Source organism: Hylobates moloch, unplaced genomic scaffold, assembly GCF_009828535.3.
Source record: "Hylobates moloch isolate HMO894 unplaced genomic scaffold, HMol_V3 SCAFFOLD_5, whole genome shotgun sequence".
Taxonomy (NCBI): Eukaryota; Metazoa; Chordata; class Mammalia; order Primates; family Hylobatidae; genus Hylobates; species Hylobates moloch.
Genome location: NW_026652280.1, coordinates 72308330 through 72327778, shown reverse-complemented (window position 1 = coordinate 72327778; position 19449 = coordinate 72308330). Strand labels below are relative to the sequence as shown.

General features: G+C 41.0%; 1 protein-coding gene across 18 annotated transcripts in view; it reads right to left on the bottom strand.

Annotated features, from left to right (window-relative positions):
* Positions 1-19449, bottom strand: part of LDLRAD4 (low density lipoprotein receptor class A domain containing 4) — a 438552-nt gene that overhangs the window by 43668 nt on the left and 375435 nt on the right. Inside the window, exon 1 of one of the 18 annotated variants that reach the window (XM_058438689.1) lies at positions 3190-3604. The exons of the other annotated variants lie outside the window; for them this stretch is intronic. The gene's annotated coding sequence lies outside the window, so the exon portion shown is untranslated. Of the gene's footprint in view, positions 1-3189; positions 3605-19449 lie in introns of those variants that run through there. 18 annotated transcript variants of the gene reach the window in all.

The following is a 19449-nucleotide window of genomic DNA, read 5'->3' as shown; positions in this document are numbered from 1 at the left end:
CATGACAGCACGTCCATCACTGGGAATTTTAGCTGAGAGCTGCCAATATTTCTTTTCTCTTCATTCAGAGAAAATGGCAGCACACATAGCAGAAGGGCATGGGAGAGGGAAGCCTGTGGAACACACAAATATGAAAGTGTAAAAACATTTGCATTTGGCACTCTCTCCTCCCTCATCATCTTTACATCGCAACTTTCACATAAGTACTCTGATGGCTATCACGTCTAATATGAGTTTTGTGCAGTCACCAACACATCTCAGAGCTTAGGAGGCATCTGTGTGTGCAGCAGCGGCCTTGAAAATGGAGCAAGGCAGGGACACCAAAGACTTTCACAAGAGTTTGTTGGTAGCAACAAGGACTTGAGACTCTAACGATAACTCTTCAAGGTTTCCTCTATAAAGGTCTTCAGTTCATTAATCCATCTGACAAATATTTACCCGAGCGTTTACAGTCCTTAGGAGGAAACGCACTGGACCTTCAGTGAAGTCCTACAGATAAGCGTTTCTGTGTGGCTGAGCTCGTCTTAGGTTCCATCTGCAGGTAGTTGCTTATTTAAGGAACCAAACAGGCTTTAAGGATCGGCTACCAGTTGAGACCTGCGTAGGACAAGCTAAGGTGGCTGGAACCTTGCTGTCCTGAATGGCCAAAAAGGGGCAGCCTAGGCCAGGGATTTGATTGGAGGTGATCAGCTGAGATTTCAGCTCTCATCCAGCCACTCCAAGTATGGTAAGTTAGTAGCTCAGCGGCTACTCAGAGCTCATTAGCTTCAGAAAAAAATTCCTGAGTGGTAAAGGGAGGCTCTACTCTCCCAGAATCTGTATCTGTCATCTCTAAGCCCAGTTAGCATCTCACCCAGCCCCGGTCCCAGCCCCAGCTCTCACCCCCAGGGCTTCTCGGGGTGCCCCGCTGCCTCCCCCTCCAGCTACCTCCCCCTCCACAGCCTGCCCCACCACGGGTGCTTCACTCGCAATAGAAATTCTCGCAGATAAAGATCACTTGAAGAATTAGAAATACTGATCACCGTTCTAACTGGCGTGAGACGGTATCTCATTGTGGTTTTGATTTGCATTTCTCTAATGACCAGTGATGATGAGCTTTTTTTTTTTCATATGTTTGTTGGTTGCATAAATGTCTTCTTTTGAGAAGTGTCTGTTCATATTCTTCATCCACTTTTTGATGGGGTTGTTTTTTCTTTTACATTGTTGGTGGGAGTGTAAATTAGTTCAACCATTGTGGAAGACAGTGTGGCAATTCCTCAAGGATCTAGAACCAAAAATACCATTTGGCCCAGCAGTCCCATTACTGGGTATATACCCAAAGGATTATAAATCATTCTACTATAAAGACGCTCGCACACATATGTTTATTGCAACATTATTTACAATAGCAAAGACTTGGAAAGAACCCGAACACCCATCAATGATAGACCAGGTAAAGAAAATGTGGCACATATACACCATGGAATACTATGCAGCCATAAAAAAGAATGAGTTCATGTTCTTTGCACAGACATGGATGAAGCTGGAAACCATCATCCTCAGCAAACTAACACAGGAACAGAAAACCAAACACTGCATGTTCTCACTCATAAGTGGGAGTTGAACAATGAGAACACATGGACACAGGGAGGGGAACATCACACAGTGGGGCCTGTTAGGGGCTGGGGGAGGCAAGGGGAGGAAGGGCAATTGGACAAATAACTAATGCATACAGGGCTTAAAACCTAGATAATGGGTTGACAGGTGCAGCAAACCACTATGACACATGTATACCTATGTAACAAACCTGCACATTCAGCACGTGTATCCCAGAACTTAAAGTAAAATAAAATAATAAGAAAAAAAGAATTAGAAATACCTTTTCAATGGGAAGTTCTGCAGCATAAAGTTAGCATTTGTAAATATTCATAAAGATTTACTGCTATATGCAAGGCACTTTCAAGCACTACGTATCTCTTATCTTCACGCCAACCCTGTGAGGCACATTTTTCTTACTACTTTACAGCTGGGGAAACTGAGGCTCAGAGAGGGCGAGTCTTTTGTCCATGGGCAAACTGCTGGTGAGAGGCCAGCTAGGAGTTGGAGCCAGGACAGTCTAACTCTGACACTCCCACCCAGCCACCCACTCATTCTTTTGCTCAGTGGCAGCAAGCTCAGAATTAATTAGCCAACAGTCAACAAATGTAGCAACCATTGAAACTAACCAAAGGATGCCAGTGGACTGATGATGACTTACTTTGATTTTTTTACCCTGATTACCCGATTTTTTGGGGGCACTAAGGGGATGTGTTAACTTGCAAATCCACGTAAAAGATTCTACATCTCCACATGTTGCCACGAGGCTCTTGGAGCCATTTGATGTGTCTCGTCTGCCTGTTAATGCAGTTCTTGTTAAGAATCGATGGCTCTGTCCATTACAAATTCCCATTCTTTGAGGTTTACGACTATGCTATAAAATTTTGCTCTGAGATGAAATTTTCCACATAAAAATTAATCCCTGGAATTTGGCCTTTAGAAACAGTACATTTTAAGTCAGTTTGTTATGCTTAAAGTCATCAATGAGGATTTTAAAAGAACACAAACTTTATGTTCCCACAGACTCAAAACATGGAAATAGTTTGATATTTGTGGACATTAGTCTATAACATGGAATAATCTTCTAGTGTATCCTTGGAGCTTAGAAAAACACAGCACAGAGACAGCTTTATGTAGAAACGCAAATGCTCTGCGTGTGCTCCCACCAGCTCTGTCGTCTGGTAGGAATGTTCACAAATATAAAAGTGTGTGACCCCATGGAGCTAGCAAGCCAATAATGCGGATTACAAATGTATTAAATAAATTAGTTCAGATTAAACAGCTTTAAAATAGCTTCCTAATACGCAAAAAGACTCCCTGAATTAGCAGATTTGAGTTTAACTTACACATTATCTATGCTACTAAGCGGAAAAAAGGAATTACTTATGAGTCCACATTTACGGTGGTATGGATTTTCATAATGGCTAAGCTACCTCCTAAGTGGGTTTGTGCCTGAAATTGCAGCTACCCTTCCAAGCCCCAGAAGAAAATGGGAGGCAGTATAAAGTTTTATAGAGGCCAGTTAGAACCAACGTTGGGTTCCAACCCTGCCACCTGCATTAGGTTGAGCTGGGTGCGTTTCCTCATCTATAAAATGAGGCTGAGAATACTTACTTCACAGGGTGGTCAGGAGGATGAAATAACACGTCCAACCCTCGCTCCTCAGAGTGTGGTCCACAGACCAGCAGCAGCAGCATCCCCTGGGAGCTTATGAGAAATGCGATCTTGAGCCCCGCCCAGACCTGCAGAACTGGAGCCTGCATGTTAACCAGATGCCCAGGCGAGTGATGTGCACGTCAGCATTTCAGAAGCCCTGCTCTACTCCAGACTCCTCACCTGGATGAAATGAGCAAGCCGGGGGCTTGGAGAAATCATGGCGCGAGCATACCACCACAAGGACATGTGAGGGCTCTTATTTCTGCTAATTGTCATTCAACAATGATTTTAAAGAACAGTACTCAACCAGCAAGAGTTTGTGTGCACATGTAGGTAAAGCAGTAACACTGTCCTCCTGGGCATGGCAGGTGCTTCCCGCTGTCCTCCACTCTGTGCTGATGGGTCATGATTGATCTACCTGCACCTTTCAGGAGAACCAGCAGGAGTTAACAGTGTCATTAAGGTCCCCAAGAATGGCAAAGCTAGCTGGCTTATGTTAACAGAGACTCTGGGCTGGACACGGTGGCTCACACCTGTAACCCCAACACTTTGGGAGGCCAAGATAGGAGGACTGCTTGAGGCCAGGAGTTTGAGACAAGCCTGGGCAACACAGTGAGACCACATCTTCAAAAAAAAATTTAAAAATTAGCCAGGTGTGGTGGCACAGGCCTGTCATCCCAGTTACTCCGGAGGCTGAAGCAGGAGGATCACTTGAGCCCAGGAGGTCGAGAGTGCAGTGAACTGTGATTGTGCCAATGCACCCCAGCTTGCACAACAGAATGAGACCCTGTCTTATTAAAACAGAGGCTCTGGTGTTGAGACACTATTTCTAGAATATTTGGCATCCTTCTTAAAAACTCAAGAAGTCTTTCAGGATTTCTGGACACCATGTGTTAAGAGAACACTCTAATTCTGCGCTCTGGACAAACTCAAGTGCCAGGGGCAGACTTCTTGTAAAGACAGAATGATGAAGATGCCAAGCCTCCGTCCCTATGAGCCTGGCCCCGCTTTCTCTCTATCCCTGCCTCGGCCTTCCTGTTCCTCGAGAGAGCCAGATGCCAGGAAGAGAGTCCTGGCCCTTGAGCATTCTGGAAGCAGCACCTACTCCTGCCACATGTGTCCTGCCTGCCTGGTGGCTGCTGGCACGCCCCCAAATGTTTTTCAACAAGGCATACTGAGAGTGCCTTCAGAAAACTGCCAGTGTATCTTCTGGGTGGGAGGGTGTGAAGGAGGATAGAAATCTGCATATTTCAGGTGAAACAGGTTTTTCCATAGAAAAACACACTGAATATTTCACTGTTTAAAACGCTTGATGTGGTCACTCAGGAAAATATTCAAATATATTACAATTTTCACTTTCATCCCCAAACTGGAAGGCTGAATAACTTTCGTAATTCATCTTATTTCTGGGTATACCACAGAAAATGAGGCTCGAGATGTTTATTAACTCAGGAGTTAGATACTGCTATTCTAGTTCTCAGTTTTTAACCCCATAAAAATTGTAACTGCCCCTTGAGAGACTGAAACCCCAGTTTCATTAGCTCCTTAATCCAGGCAAATGTCACGCCTTCTTGCACACATGCAGCATATGGCACACATAGGTGGTGCTCACGATGGTCCACGTTGTTGCTGAGTGACCGCACCCCTGGGGCCGTTATTCCCGTAGCTGTTAGGGCAGCGGGCCCGCACCTGTCCTAAGCGGTACATACTGTCATCTCTGCAGCTCCTCTCTGTCTTGCTTACAAACTGCAGGATGTGTCCAGGTAGCTCCAAGACCTTTAGCTTGGCCAAACCATTCATTTCTTCAAAAGTTGAGATAAAGTCAAGGCACATTCCAGGGTTTTCGTTTTATATTGGAGCATATACTAAGCCACATATCAGAGAAAGTACGGGCCAAAAATCCAAGCTAGTCCAAAGTCAACCTTGACATCAGATCTATATAACTATACTCTGTTTTCATCTTCAGCATTTAAGACCAGCCTGACACACAGATGCTGTGAAGACAAGAATTCATGGCTCTCCGGTGCCCGAGTGTTTTAGAAAATTCCAGCCTGGGGTTGATTCTCTTTGATGTCAGCTCCAGGGCTGCAGGCAGCAAACGCTAAGCGCTTACCATGTGCCGGCCACCACGATGCACTGCAGGAGACAAAGAGAGCCAGGAACCGCCCTTGTCCCTGCTGTCCCTACTTCACATCTCTAGCAAGAGCTAGCGGGGTTGTGAGGCCTGTGCAACTTGGTGCGGCACCCAGCAGCGTGCTCAGCGTGGAGTGGGTGACGGCACCAGGGAAGGATGTGCTGCAGGAGCACACAGGAGGGGTGCCTAACCAAAATACTGACAACAACTAACACTGAGATGGCGCTTCCTGTGGACCAGGCAGTGCTCCAGGGCACTCTAACTCATTCAAGTAGGCCATTTAATACTTACAACTATCATGAGATGGATTCTAGTTATTATCCCAATCTCACAGGTGAGCGAACAGAGGCACAGAAAGGTTAAGTAATTTGCCCAAAGTCACACAGCAGTAAGTGGCAATGCCAGGACCTGAACTAGGAAGACTGGCTCCAGAGCCTGTTCCTCACCACTGCATCAGGCCAACTCTAAATGTGGCCGATCCGAGGACCACCCTTCAGAAGGCTCCTAATCAACAAGTCCCATTTAAAAGGCTCAAGGAATGAATTTTACTTCTCTGAGACCAGGGCGCTGGGAAGTTCTGGAAGTGCATAGAGACCATTTAAGTGGACCATCAGGAAAGAACTTCTTCACACCTCAGGGAAGATGGTCCTAGAAACAGACTGTACCACCAGGCAATTTTCCTTTATGTTAAAGTAAACCTGTGTTCTGGAAATTTAAGGTTACTGTCTTTTATCCCTTTCCTTATCTTGGGCCCTAAAAAGATGAAGTTTCTGCTTCTGTACTAGAGTATAAAAAGGTACTTTAAAAACTTAAATATTTATAAAAATCAGAGTTTTCTAGAATAAAAGCTCCCTCAACACTTTTCTTTTTCACTGTTTTAAATTTGTTACGTCCACAGCCTTTCTTTTCTTTCTGACTGAAAACATCTAGCGATGTCCTCCCATTAAATATCCTCTCCAATAGGATTCCTTGGAACCTGTTCCAATGCTGAAAGCCATGATGTGCCTGAAGGGATTGCTCAGTTCAATATCTTACTTATTTGTGACTTGAAAAAGTACTAAAATGAAAAATTTTTACTTGTTTCTTAATTTCTAGTTTTTCTTCTTTTTATTTTTTAAATAAAAAATTAGGCCAGGCACAGTGGCTCACGCCTGTAATCCTAACACTTTGGGGGGTCAAGGTGGGCCGATCACTTGAGGTCAGAAGTTCGAGACCAGCCTGGCCAATATGTTGAAACCCAGACTCTACTAAAAATACAAAAATTGGTTAGAAATCACTTGAACCCGGGAGGCGGAGGCTGCAGTGAGCTGAGACTGTGCCACTGCACTCCAGCCTGGGTGACAGAGTGAGACTCCAGCTAAAAAAAGAAAAAAAAAATTAAATGCCATGGTTTAAGAATGATGATGTCTATTAAAATTCCCCCCATCCCACCACCAATAATGATTCCCAAAGCAACCAATATACTGCTTTGGGAAAGATGTGGATTTGCAGTCAGATATCCTGGGTTGAAATTCTAACCCCTACTAAACTGTCTGATACTATCAAGTTCTTTTTTACTTTTAGTGTCAGGTTCAGGGGGTACACGTGCAGGTTTGATACAAGGTTATACTGCATGCTGCTGGGGCTTGTGCGTCTATTGATCTTGTCTCCCAGAGAGTGAGCATAATACCTGACAGGAAGTTTTTCAGCCCTTTCCCACCTCTCTCCCTCCTTCCTTTTGGAGTCCCCAGTTTCTATTGTTCTCATTTCTATGTCCATGAGTACCCAGTGCTTAGCTTCCATGTATAAGTGAGAAAATACTTATATTTACTTTTTCTGTTTCTGCATTAATTCACTTAGAATAATGGCCTCCAGCTGCATCCATGTTTCTGCAAAGGACATGATTTCATTCTTTTTCACAGCCGTGTAGTACTTCATGGTGCATATGTACCACATTTTCTTCATCCACTGCTGACGGACATCTAGGTTGATTCCATGTCTTTGCTATTGTGAACAAGTGCTACAATAAATATACAGGTGCAAGTGTCTTTTTGGTAGACTGATTTATTTTCCTTTGGGCATATATCCAGTAGTGGGATTGCTGGGTGGAATGGTAGTTCTATTTTCAGTTCTTTGAGAAATCTCCAAACCGCATTCTATAGTGGCTGAACTAACTTGCATTTCCACCAAGAGTGTATATGTGTTCCCTTTTCTTTTTCTTTTTCTTTTCTTTCTTTCTTTTTTTTTTTCAGACGGAGTGTCACTCTGTCGCCCAGGCTGGAGTGCAGTGGCACGATCAAGGCTCACTGCAAGCTCCGCCTCCCGGGTTCACGCCATTCTCCTGCCTCAGCCTCCCGAGTAGTGGGGCTACAGGCGCCCGACATGACGCCGGAAGTGTTCCCTTTTCTCTGCAGCCTCATCAACATCTGTTATTTTTTGTCTTTTTAATAATAGCCATTCTGACTGCTGTGAGGTGATCGTTGTGGTTTTGATTTGCATTTCTCTTATGGTTAGTGATGGTGCGCATTTTTTCCTATGTTTGTTGTCACTTGTAAGTCTTCTTTTGAGAAGTGTTTGTTCATGTCCTGTGCCCAGTTTTTAGTGGGGTTATTTGTTTTATTCTCATTGATTTGTTTACATTCCTTATAGATTTTGGATAAATGATCATTGTTAAATGCATTATAAAATCAGATTTCTTCGTCTAAAATATTTCTACAGGGCTGACAAATGGAAACATGACAGACTTTGCTGTGAATGTGAGGCCCCTGGTTAACCAGAGATAATGGAGATGGATCAACTGGACTCTATGATGACATCTTGCCACCATGAAATGGACAGAAGCCAAAGGATTAGGAGAACAGGTGCCCATCCTCCCTAAAGGCCTGAGAGTGCCTTTTATGCAGATAAGGAGAAACATGGTCTTGTTTTGATTAAAAATGACCTTAATTAAGTCTGTTATTCTCAACATAGTAAATACCCACAGCAGGAAAGCAAATACAGTAAAATAGAGGGTTAATAATAAAAATGTAGAGTCCTCATAGAAGGAATGCTATTCTGGCAGAAACACATCTAATTTTGGTTATACAAATAAAAGTAATTTTAAAAAAATTTACAAGCTTAGAAATGGTAATACTGCAAACACCTTTACAATTTTATTTCCTATAATATACCTTACAGAAAAGTTTTCCAAACCAGTCTATCACCATTCATCCTCTGAGAGGCAGAAATCCTGGCCAAGGTTGCCTGCAGGGTGGCAATTTGGTCACACATGCTCTTCTTGGTGATTTTTAGCTCAAACAGACAAAACAGCAAATGGTGAACCTTGATCAGACTCCAGCTGAATGCCTTGGAAGTCTTAGGCTACAGATTCTGTCTGCTGTCATTATGCCTGGAACATTTTAGCTTCAGTGCCTCTTGATGTGGTCGGATGCTGGTCAGGAGACCCAGGGTCTAGTGCCACCTCTCCTGCTAGCTGAAAGTGACATCTTGAGTCACACAGCTGTGCAGTCCTCGCATGTCTCATTTCATTGCTAGGACCAAATCAATGTCTTGCACACTTCAGTCCAAGTCCTTCAAGTCTCACCCTAAGGATTCTTAAAATACCTGCGTTCCACATGTTCTATTATTTATTTAATATTGATTTTAAACTAGACTTCAATTAATTCATTTTTTAAAAAATTTAACCTCTAAGTAACAATATCCATAAAATCACAGGCCTGATATGCTAGAGATTTTAAATAAAACATTTGAGGCAAGCATATTATTAAAAATTGTATAATAAAATTACAAGCATAGTGGTATGTTCCTATAGTTTCAGCTACCTGAGAGGCTAAGGCAAGAGGATTGCTTCAGTTGCTCAGGAGTTTGAGACCAGACTGGTCAATATAGTGAGATCCTGTCTCTATTTTTAAAAGATATATAATAAAATCCAAAACAATCCTTAATGTTATTTATAGAATATAAAGATAATTTTCTTTCTTTTGCTCATTTAAAAGAAACGTTTGCTGTATAATTTAGTTTCAATTAGTAAGAAAAACATGATTTATCCACATATATATTGTGTTTGAAACTTTAACACAGTTAAAATATAATATAGGAGACTCACGGCAGGGTGCGGTGGCTCACGCCTGTAATCTCAGCATTATGGGAGGCCAAGACAGGTGGATCACGAGGTCAGGAGATCGAGACCATCCTGGCTAACACGGTGAAACCCCATCTCTACTAAAAATACAAAAAAATTAGGCAGGTGTGGTGGCGGGTGCCTGTAGTCCTAGCCACTCAGGAGGCTGAGGCAGGAGAATGGCATGAAACTGGGAAGTGGAGCTTGTGGTGAGCTGAGATCATGCCACTGCACTCCATCCTGGGTGACTGAGCGAGACTGTGTCTCAAAAAAAAAAAAAAAGGAGACTCAAAGAATAATGAGCTGAGAAGTTCCACAGACTCACTTGCCAGGAAAACAACCATAATTGGTGAAATTATGTAAAAGAGTAACCATTTTGAGTCTCTGCAAATTGTCCAAGGGAATTTCAGCAGATTAATAAATATCTTGTTTCAAGAAAATCTATTAAATCTCTTACTTCCATTGTAAGAACAGTGAGAGTCTGTGGCACTTGAGCCACAACCCACTCCTTCCCTCTCCCTTCCCCTGTTCAGCACAGGGAAGATCTACACTGAGTGGGTGTGGCAAAAAACAAGAGTTTCCTCTCTCCCCACTTCCCAACAAAGCCTATGGCATCTCCAGTGAAAGGCAAGCATCAGCACGTCCCTGTTGCAGAGGTTAAATTACAGGTGAATGCAGTCAAGAGGCCATAGGCTTCCTATTACCACTTGGCCTTCCTTGTTCTACCCCTTCCTTCCCCCACTCTTAGGGCAGAAGATCTATCCAAGGAATGGCAGCCTAATGATAGCATGGTCCCAACTGCTCTTAGCCCAGTTCATTCACAGGGTGGAAATTCCATGTAAGGAGAGGCAAGCTAAAAAGACCAGCGGCTACTACCTCTACCCAGTGTCCTGCCCATCCTGCCCATAAAGTTGAGGAGGGCTCACTCAGAGAAGTGAGCTAATATCCCCACTCCAGCTGTGGAGCATCAACTCAGAGATTTTGCCCAGAATGTACAGGCAGGCCATAAGAACAAAGAGTTCCAAAGCTCTGCTACCAAAAACTTACTTTATTTAGAACCGTATATAAGGAAGCTCAAGTGTAAGGGTGCTTTCAAAAACAGTAGAAATTTTGGTAGTAAGAAATTGAGAGGAGGCTAGTAGCTCTTTGAGAGTGACAAGCTTAACTCTAGGTCAGCAATTTTACAGAGAATCAGAGAAAGAGACAGTTAAGAAGAACCTTTCTGGGGTCAGAACAAACCTCAAAGGCTAGATTCAAAAATGACCCCTGCAAAGGGGCCTGAATTTAGTTGGATTAGACTCTGTAGTGATTTATGCCCCAGGTAAAGAGGAAAACAATAAAGCAATTAGCCAGAGCCAGCAATTAGTGGAAACTAACAGCTGGGTGTGATACCAACTAAGACAGACAGCTTGACAGAAATATGAAGCAAAGAAACAAAGAGAGCTCTGCTAAAATCACTGCCATCCCAGGGTGACTGTGCCATATCCAAGGCTGTGCCCTCTGAGGAGTGACATCAGAGGCTTCACATTGCAAGGAAAACAGACTTTAATAAAATAGTCCAACGAAGCTACTAAATAAACGAGAAAACAACAAGAAGTTCTGGGGAGGAGGAGAAAATCAGTATCTAGAGGAGTTAGTACAATATATTATCAAAATGTCCAGTTTTCAGTAACGAAAAATGAGACAAGCAAAGGAAAGTGTGACACATACACAGGAAATAAAGCAGGCAATAGAAACTACCTGTGGGAGGGCCCAGATATCCAGCTTAACAAAAATTTCACAATAGCCATTACAAATATGTTCAAAGAAATCAAGGAAACAATGATTAAAGAAGCAAAGCAAGGTAAAATGGCAATGTTGCATCAAACAGAAAATATCAATAAAGAAATCGAATTATCTGTGAAAAAACCAAATGGAATGCCTGGTGTTGAAAATACAATAACCAAAATAAAAAATTCACTAGAACTTAACAGTAGATCTAAACTGACATAAGAGAGATTTAGCAAACTTATAGATTGATAAAGACTGTGCACTCTGAGTAACAGAAAAATGATTGAAGAGAAACAAGTAGAGCCTTAGATAAAAAACACAAGACATTATTAATCACACCAACATACACATTATAGGAATACCACAGGAAGGAAGAGAGAGAGAGAGAGAGAGAGAGAGAGAGAAATGAGCAGAAACAAAAATCCAAAGAATAATGGCTGAAAATGTACTAAAGTTATTGAAAAAGTTAATCTATACACTCAGGAATTACAACAAACTCCAAATAGGATAAATTCAAAGAGACCAAAAAACAGGCACATCATGGTAAAAATGCTGACAGCCAAACCAAGGAAAATAGTAACAGACAAATGACTCATCATTTACAAGATAACCCTATTACGATTAACAACTGACTTCTCATCAGAAACAATGAAAGCCAGAAGACAATGGGATGACATATTTGATATGCTGAAATTTATTTAAAAAGACTGTGAACCAAGAATTTTATATCCAGCAACACTATCTCTCAGAAGTTAAGACTAAATAAAGACGTTCCTAGATAAACAAAAACTGAAAGACTGTTGCTAGTAGACTCACTTAAGAAATACAAAAGGAATTTCTTTAGGTTGAAAGCAAGTAACCCTAGACAGTAATTAGAATCTGCATGAACAAAGAGCTCCAGGAAAGATAACTGAATAATGATAAAAGATAGTGTAAATGTACATTTCTTCTTCTTTCTTCTCTTAATTAACTTAAAAGGCAATTGTTTAAAACAAATATATGCATAAGTAATTGTGCCACTGGCCCAATAACATGTAGAAATGTAATCTATTTCATGATGAAAACACAGAGGAGATGAGTAGGAGCAAAGCTGTACTAGGCAAAGAGAATTGGTACCAGATGGTAACTCAAATCCACAGGAACAAATGAAGAGAACTAGAAAACGTAAATTAGAAAGCTAATACAAGACATGCTATAAATAGATGCTTGTTCTCATCTCTTCTTTCAAATTCTTTAAAAGACATAAAGTGACACAAAGTAACAGTTATAACAATGTACTGTTAGGTTTGTAACATAGAGAGCTAATGTGTATAACAACAAGAGCACAAAAAAAGAGAAAACAGCTATATTGGAGTAAAATTATATATATATCTTACACTAGAATTTAGTGGAAATCTTAAGTAGATTCTGACAAGTTATATGTGTTAAGCTTGAGAGCAACCACTATTCACAATAGCAAAGAGTTGGAACCAACCCAAATGTCCAACAACGATAGACTGGATTAAGAAAATGTGGCACATATACACCATGGAATACTATGCAGCCATAAAAAATGATGAGTTCATGTCCTTTGTAGGGACATGGATGAAACTGGAAAACATCATTCTCAGTAAACTATCACAAGGACAAAAAACCAAACACCGCATGTTCTCACTCATAGGTGGGAATTGAACAATGAGAACTCATGGACCCAGGCACTGTTGTGGGGGTTGGGGAGGAGGACATAAAAATCAATCTAATGATGATTAATCAGGAAGGAAACCTGCACATTGTGCACATGTACCCTAAAACCTAAAGTATAATAATAAAAAAAAAAAAAAGAAAATAACTTAAAGCAGTATAGGAGGAATAGAGGAAGAAAAAAAGATGAGACATACAGGAAACAAAAAGTAAGGTGGCAAATGCCAATCAAACTACATCAGTAAGATTACATAAGAGTGAAATGAACAAAAGGCAGAGACTGTCAGAATGGATAAGGGAACAAGATTTAACTATATGCTATGTATAGAAAATAATTTAGAATCAAAGATAGCAATAGGTTGAAAGTAAAAAAAATGGAAAAAGGTACACAAACAACAGTCATAAGAAAACTGGTGTGACCATACTAATATTAGATAAAACAGACTTCAGAACAAAAAAAAGTTACAAGGGATAATAAAAGACATTTAATAATGACAAAGAGTTCATTCCATCAGAAAGAATGAACAGTTACACACATATATACATCCAACCAACAATAAACTTCCAAAATACATGAAGCAAAAACTGACAGAATTGAAAGGAGAAACAGACAACTTAAGAATAATAGTGGATACCATAATACTCCACATTCAATAATAGATAAAACAACAAGGCAACAAGGCAAAGGATCGACAAGGAAATAGAAGACTTAAACACAGTACAAGCCAAATAAACCTAACAGATGGACCTCTATAGAACACTCTAGTCTACAACAGTAGAACATGACATTCTGAAGGACAGACCATATGCCAGGCCATGAAACAAAATAATTGAAATCACCCAATATATACTCTATGATTAAAATACAATAACACTAGAAATCATAACAGAAAGAAAACTGGAGAATTCAAAAATTCACAAATATGTAAACAATAAACAACATACACACTAAAAAAAAACCCATAGATTCGGCTGGGTGTGGTGGCTTATGCCTGTAATCTCAGCACTTTGGGGGGCCAAGGCGGGAGGCTGGCTTAAGCCTAGGAGTTTGAGACCAGTCTGGGCAATATAGTGAGACCTCATCTCAAAAACAAAACAAAATACCCTAAAACAAAAAAAGAACAACCCATGGGTCAATGATGGAATAACAAGGAAATTTCTCCCCCAAAAGGAAATCTAGAAAACACTCCGAGATGAAGGCAAATAAAAGCAAAACATACCAAAACTTGTGGGATACAGCTATAGGAGTACTCTAAAGGAAATTTATAGCTGTAAAAGCCTACATTAAGAAAGAAGAAAGATATCAAATTAATAACCTAATCTTCTATAATAAGACACTGGACCAAAAGGAATAAATTAAACCAAAATCAAGAAAAAAAGAAGGAAATAACAAAGATTACAGTAATAAAATAGAGAATAGAAAAATAGAGAAAATCAACATAATTTGGTTCTTGGAAAAGATAGAAAAAATTAAGAAACCTTTAGTAGACTGACATAGGAAAAAAAGACCACTAAAATCAGGAATGAAAGGGGCAATATTGTTATCAGCCTTACAATGATACAAAAGACTATAATGGAATATTATGAGCAACTGTATGCCAACAGATTAGATAACTTGTATGAAATGAAAACAATTTCTAGAAAGGCACAAATGACCAAAACTAAATCAAGAAGAAATAACAAATCTCAATAGACCTGTAACAAGTAAAGAGATTGAATTAGTAACTTTAAAACTTCCCAGGAAATAAAAGCCCAGACCAAGATGGCTTTACAGGTAAATTTTACCAAATATTTAAAGAAGAATTAATACTAATTCTCCACCAATCCCTCCAGAAAATTTCTTTTTGGAGAAGACAACACTTCCCCACTCATTCTAGTATGACTATGATTATCATTTTGGAATGCTTCTTACTAGTATTTCTTTTTTTCTTTTTTTTTTTTTTGAGACGGAGTCTTGTTCTGTCACCCAGGCTGGAGCATAGTGGCATGATCTCAGCTCACTGCAACCTCCACCTTCCGGGTTCAAGCGACTCTTGTGCCTCAGCCACCCAAGTAACTGGGACTACAGGAATGCACCTCCATGCCCGGTTAATTTTTATATTTTTAGTAGGGATGGCTTTCACCATGCTGGCCTTAAGTGATCCGTCCGCCTTGGCCTTCAAAGTGCTGGGATTTCAGGCAAGCATTACCACACCCAGCCCCTCACTAGTATTTCAGCATTAATGTTCCCTCTTTAACCAGTGCTTATTATGAGTATACACAAACAACATTTCCTGGCATAAGAACAAGTTGAACCCATAGTGGAATCCCTACAGTGGCAGACAGTGGCAGCTGAGAGTGACAGACCAACGGAGGGAAAAGCCACAAGCCATCTCCTCTAAGCTCCACTGCCATCACCTGAGCTCATGGCACACACCTGCTCTGCCTCTAAGAGAGGTGCTGCTCTTCACATCACTACTCTGGAGACACCAACCCCACCAGCACGTTAAGCTCTCTGGGACCTCAAGACACATGTGTATAAAATGCAGTTGCATGTGTGTGCATGTGTATGAATATATGCAAATATTACATGAGGATAGTGATGGAAAATCAGGATGTAAGAAAGTTTTGGAGGAAAATAAAATTTAAAAAATGCTGCCCAGCTGGGTGTGGTGATGTGCACTTGTACTCCCAGGTACTCTGGAGTCTGAGGTGGGAGGACTACTTGAGCCCAGGAGGTCAAGGCTGTAGTGTGCTATGATCACACTTGTACATAGCTACTTCACTCCAGCCTGGAAAACATAGACAGACCCTATCTCTAAAATAAGTCAACAAACAAACAGGGAGGAGGGTAGGAAGGAGAGCTGTTATAAAGTACGCTTATATGCAGTCCCAGCTACTTAGGAGGCTGAGGCAGGATTGTGTAAGTTCAGGAGTTCAAGACCAGCCTGGGCCACATAGCAAGCCCCTATCTCATAGCTAGCTAGCTAGCTAGCTAGCTAGCTAGACAGATATATAAATAGGATGGATGGATGGATGGATGGATGGATGGATGGATGGATGGATAGACAGACAGACAGACAGACAGACAAAGTAAATAAACAAAATAGAAAATAGCCTGCCCAATGTTCACATCCTGATACGCCACAGGTCAAACACTCCTAGGTTCAGACTGAAGTTCTCTTCAGAGTCTCCTCTGTAACTAACACTGTGGAAAGCACCACGAGGAAAGGACAGGAAGACAAATCCACGCCCAGGTCAGCTTGCAAAAAGCTAACAATCTTGCTGGAGAAACAAGACTGTTTTTGTTTTTCGGTTTTTTTTTAAGACGCAGTCTCCCTCTGTTGCCCAGGCTAGAGTGTAATGGCGCGATCTTGGCACACTGCAGCCTCTGTCTTCTGGATTCAAGTGATTCTTCTGCCTCAGCCTCCTCAGTAGCTGGGATTACAGGCACACACCACCATGTCCGGCTAATTTATGTATTTTTAGTAGAGTCAGGGTTTCACCATGTTGGCCAGGCGGGTCTCGAATGCATGACCTCAAGTGATCTGCCCGCCTCGGCCTCCCAAAGTGCTGGGATTACAGGCGTGAGCCACTGTGTCCGGCCAAGACTGGATTTTTTAAAAAACAATTAAAAATATAAAACAATATTATTTTGCAAATAGTACTTTGTAAATTTAAGAATGCACTCTCTAGAACCTCATTTGACACAATCAGGTTTCAAAAGTGAGGCTCAGATACTAAATGCTTAAGAATTGCTTGAAACTGAATTGCTCCACAAAGTTTTGGTCTCTTTCCACTCCCTTTCCAACTGGGAACTACAATTTATAGAAGGAATTACAAATTCCTTCTAAAATATTTCTAGGTTATCTACAAATTATATTTTTTTCATATTGGGTTTCCAAGAGTTAAATGAAACATTAAAAACTTAAGGGAGCACAACACTGATTATCCCTCCTTGGATAAATCATACCTACAACTTTTATTGTGAAAGGTTTGTCCTTAAAAGGGTTAAAAGCCTGGTTGACTACATAGAACCAGGCTTATCAAATTTAAAGTAATATTTCCTACACACTCTACCAATAATAATCATTCTTTGGCCTACACAGATCTTTTCATGTGGCTACATAAGACAAGTCATTCACTTTCCTAATCATAATGCTACCCCCTTTTTCTGGCCTTCAGAGGGAAGACAGGAAGGAAGTTGGACAGTATTTTCTAAAGCATGGGTTGCAATCTATTAGGACAGTCGACTTAGCAGACTGCAACCAGTTTTAAAAGAAAGAACAGAATAGGAAATACCTGAGTGAGCACAGTAAAGACAGGTATTGTGAGACATTTTTGTTGTCATTATAATACGTGTGTATTTATATTGGGTTATGATGCAAGATGCATTTCTCACTGTGGGTCAGGGTTTAAAAAGTTTGAAAGCCACTGGTTGAAAAAGTTAACGAGATACTCAAATATATCATTCCTTCCTATTCAACAAGGTAAAACCACCTTCTTACACAAAACTCAATTCTGTATTGGGAATAAACCAGCAATACACTAGTGAAGATCTTTCAAGGTCAAAGGTTATCATTCAGAAGGTGACATATGTACACCTCTGGCTCTGTCTGAGGACCTAGGGTGATGTCCTTGTGGTTGAATGAGCTGAGCTGGAATCTGACACCCTGTCTGTAAATTATGTGACTGAATGTCACATAATCTTCCTTAGCCCCAGTTTCCTCATCTATAAAATGTTATGATTACCCCCAAATGCCCTAACAATGTTATAACAATTAAATCAAACAATCCATGTGCATGTGGCATACAATTAAAAAGTGTGCATTATTTTTTATTGGCCTCACGTACAAGTGACCGCTTAGTTCTACACTGGCTCCATGCCTCACAATCCTGGAATTCCACTGCATGTATTGTTCAGAGCAGTGATTCTTAACTGGCTGCAGATTGCATCCAATCTGCAGTATTTTATTTTACCAATACCAATACCTAGGTTTCATTTCAGGCTAACTAAATCAGAAGGAGGTAGACCTAGTATCTGTTAACTTTAAAACTCCCCAGATGATTTTAGTAGGCAAGGTTAAGAATCACTATTTTAGACTGGGTTACTACTGATTGTTTTCTTTATTTTTAACATTCTGTCTGCTGTCTTCCTCTCTCGAGAATAAACAGGCAGACACACACACACACACAGACACATACACACATACACACACATCTCTTTGGAATACATCCCTTCATGTTGCAGCTGACTTCAGGAAGAAAGAAAAATCAAATGTAGACTTAATCTCTTCATTCCTATTCTAACTACCTGGTGACATTAAATATGAAACTCAAAAAATCTTTGAAAGCAAACCAGTTTCTACAACAACAGTCTTCAATTTAGACAAATCATTACTTTTGACATTCTTAAGGAATCCCCAAGAGTTTTTATTTATATGGCTTTATTTTAAGAGAGAGAAGACACAGAATTCTCTCAGCAAGCAAACTGAGCACAAGATTTGGGCTCTGTCTTCCTGCTTTCAGAGACTGTAATTGTTCAAGGACAATAAAACAGTCTCAAAACTCCCTGATCAAAAGCAACTAAAACCCATACATGATACTGGGTTAGGATCTCCTGCTCCTTTTAATTCATACTTCAAGAAACATCTGAAGACAAAGAGTAGCAGGAATTCCAGGGAGAACACAAGCACCAGCCTCAAGGGCATCAACTCATGCCACTGCTTCCTCCTTTCCATCTGATGATAATGAGACCTCTGAATTAGAAATAATAAATTGGTCTTTCAAATTACTTTTGCACATAAGATGCTTTAGAAATGTAAAACCCCAAACCAGACTCAATCTCCAGTGCAATTTGATCAGTAAGCTTTCCTGAGCTTTTAATGCGTTTCCAGGTCCAGCAGGTACAGAATGAATCAGTCAAGGGCAGGGAGCTCCTTGGGTCTCGAGGCTAATCACGCACAAGAAACAAGATGTAGCCTTGTCAGCCAGAACTTGGTTTTGGGTTAAATTGTTTGCAGAGATCAGAAATGCTGCAGATTTGAAGAGGAAAAGACACCAGTGAGGACTGTGTTGGACAGAGAAGGTGTTGCAGCAGAGGTGGCCTTCGGGAGCTGCAGGGCCGTGTACATTCTGAACACAGTCACAGGCACACAAGAAGTGGCATGCTCACATGCACCATGTTTCTGATTTGGGGCCATTTGATTTTCTGCTACGTATGAGTGGGCTCTCCATGTGCAGGCACACACAACACATGCGTATACACACACACGCACACACACTTACCCCCCCACATATACATACGAACACACACACACCCCATCTCCCCCACACTCCACATGCACACACATATATACACACCTATCCCCTCTCACATGCACACACTTATATCCACACACCCTCCCATACACAAACCCCTACCCACACCTCCTTCCCCATACTCCATATGCACACATGCGTACCCACACACATGCACACCCACACGTGCACACCCACACACATGCAGTCACACACATGCACACTCACACCCATGCACATGCACAGCCACACAGTG